We start from the raw sequence: 3,304 nt of genomic DNA on the forward strand, positions 1-3,304 counted from the left end.
CTCTGAACTAAAACAGAACACTAACCAAAAGCTGTATTGAGAGAAAAATTCACTCCTGGTTTGGTAGCATCATCAGATCCTCACAGTTATGACTGGGACCACATACATGCAATGGTACTTCATACTTTTTGCAGTTGTTTTCTTGCTGTGTTAAGATGCTAGAATTGTTAAAGTAATGTTACTGTAGTTAATCAGTATAGAAATATTTTCATTTCACCTGGGGATGGAGGGAGGGGAGGGAAAGCACTTGCTGAAAAGAGGAATATTTGTGAATACTTTGATGGTGATATAGGTGGCTTTGTCTTTAGTATTTTGGTTCTACCCTTTGATTGATCTGTTCTGCTGTGTGAAGTAGTAGGATGATATAACTGCTAAACGTTGAGAAAAGGACAAGGACAATGCACAGAGCAAGTGACAGGAAATAACAGAAATTCCCTAGCAAATAAAACATATTTGTCAGTGGTGTTGTAAGCACTTGTATTTTCTATCCTTTGAAGTCAATATGCATGAAACCTTGCATTAAAAACAGAACTGGTCTCTTGAAGGTTGAGCAACTTAATGATACATGTTCAACTGGAAGATGCAAAAAAAGAAGGTATTAAAAAGGTATTAAAAGAAGGATATAAATCAGTGGTTGCTGAGCAGTTATACTGACTACGATCCACTAGTGTAAATTGCCAGAAGAAGCTGAAGAGGCAGCAGTGATTTACAGATTATTGTTCAAAGACTCAAGATACATGATCTCTGTAAACTAACAAAGTAAAGTGAATGGACAGTGTGATGGCAAAAGAAATCTAGTATTGACAAATGCATGGCAAGGCATTTTGGAAAGAAACATTTGAACCACAAACAGTGGAGTTTCGAATTAATTGTATCACTCAGGAAGAAGATCTAGATGACTCCGCTGGGAAGACAGTAAAACAGCCAGTGATAGTGAAGAAGGACAATAAAAACACCGTATGGAATGAAAAATGTACTGCAAGTTTTTTTTAATACAGCTTAACATCTACATCTAAGATAAACATCTACTAAAAAGATGTTTGAATATGTTAGTGATGAATTAAAAAAGCCATACACATAGTCCTCTGACATTTATTATTGACAGTTTATACATATTATCTTTAATCCATGTGCAGTGCCTGATAGACCTTTCAGTTAAATTGTGTAAATTATTAGTCAAGGGAGCTTTACCAACTAGGAGGTGTGTATAGCATCAGAACCAATTATTTATTAATATTGTTTTAGAGGAAAAAGATTCTGTCATGATTAGTGTAAATATTTGTCTCTTCTCTAAGTTAAATCACATTTCCCTCTTACCAGGTCTATAGAAAAACAGCACAGCACTTTGCTTTTTTTGACACACTTCTTGTTTATGACGACAGAAAACAGACAGTTGCATTGTTTTTTAAAAAATCTAATTATCATGGTTAAATAAACCAGAATTAAATTGTAGATACTTGAAATTCAAAGTTAATCAGTTATACCTAGTATAAGCTATGAAATAAATACTTTTCATCTTTATCAACCGTGTTGAAGATCAATAGAACTTAGAGATGCAGTCTCTGAACAGAGTCTCACAGAAAGCTTGTTCAACAGAACCCATTCAAATTCACTAATAATTTACTGTTACCCATCTCACTTATTTCTTCAATGTTAGTGCTCAATGGATGACAGCAACCACCACTACTGTATTAATGCCAAAAAGGTCTCAATTAGGCTCATGGCTTTTTGAAGCCAGTAACAGACAAACACCACCACCACAACTACCACCCTATTCCCCCCAAAATCGGGGCATACAGGAAGGAAGGGTCTGTGCCCCAGAAAACTTACAAAACCTTGAACGAAATCTTTCCTCTGTGGTCATACTGTTTTTTCTCCTAGTCAGCCTTTTATCAGAGAGCGTTTTCTCTCTCAGATCAATTGCTATCAATTAACAGTAGGCCTTGTGTCTTTTATGTTATACCACTAATTAAATCCCCTTAGGCAAAAGATCATCAGAATTTGCAAGAATGCTGAACACTGCTCTCAGCAAATACAAAGAATTCTCTGTTCTGCTATGTTTATCATTATAGTAGCTCCCAATCATTTCTAGGAGTTTGAGTGTACTAACATACTGGAAAAAAAAAGATGAAATGTGGGTAGTGCTTTTAATTTTTCCCCCAAAAATCCAAAATAGTTCTGGGTGCTTGGATTTTCCTTTTATTATTATTGATTGGTGGCAGTGCCATCTGTCCACGCTGTAACTTTTCACTGAGATTAGCAGCAGTAAATCAAGTACTGGTTTGATTTATTGTTGTGCAGGAGTACAAGAACTCCTTTCATTCATTTTCTATCAGTTTGGATTTTTTTATTTATTTATTTGTTTTACTAGAATCAGTGTGCTAGTATATTGTAAGTTATTTGATTTACATTACTTTGGTATTTGAAAAAGAATACTTTGGAATTCTAATATATATGAAACATTGCAGCATAATAAAAAAATCAAGACTTACCTGGTTATATAAAATTGCCTAGTTGACTCACTCCTTTTTTTAAATGCACCTCTTCATCATTTGTTGTATTTCCATCATGCTCTCTTTTTTTTGGTCTTACAACCAGCCATTGTAAACGTTCTCACTCATGCTGATATGCACTAGTTTTAGCTGCAGCACTTGCGGCAGTTCCCAGGTGCATGCTCTCACAGCACAGCAGGAATATTCTAGCTGCAAAGCCAGGATGAGAAGTGTTGTGCTCTGTGTAACGCATGGAAGAAGAACACTGGGCACAGGAGGGCATGAAGCTCTGCTAAGACCAGCAGACCTAGAACACTTGGAACAGGCTCCAAAGCAAGACCTGCTGCAGGACCAAGCCTGGGTGCTCCATGAAGCCACACACTGTTGGTGAAACAGCTGGAGTTGCCTATTAATAGTGAAATGGAGACTGAGAGTTGGGCTCAGGCTGCTTGGGAGCAGCAAGGGCAGACTGCTTGGCAAGGGAAGGCAAGCCTGGAGCCAAGCGTGGTAGCCAGGCAGCTAGACTTCACCAGCAAGGGCACAGTTTCACAGCACCTGGACAAGAGAAGCAGATCCAGTGGCAGTAATTAGGGTTAGCCACTGTGCAGTGACCAGACAAGTCCTGAGCCTTGTGGATCAGGATTAGGGGGGGCTACTTGGCCAAGCACAGCTGCAACGTAGCTCAAGCAAGTATTGAAGGCCATAAACTGGGCTTAAATGCAGCTCCAAAACAAAGAAGGGAAGCTCACAACAAAGCTTTTCATAGCTCTTTTCACAGCAGTCTGAACCACAGTCACAGCTGCACCTTGTCA

Source organism: Rhea americana, unplaced genomic scaffold (genome assembly GCF_003343005.1).
Source record: "Rhea americana isolate MKP2758 unplaced genomic scaffold, rheAme1 scaffold_223, whole genome shotgun sequence".
Taxonomy (NCBI): Eukaryota; Metazoa; Chordata; class Aves; order Rheiformes; family Rheidae; genus Rhea; species Rhea americana.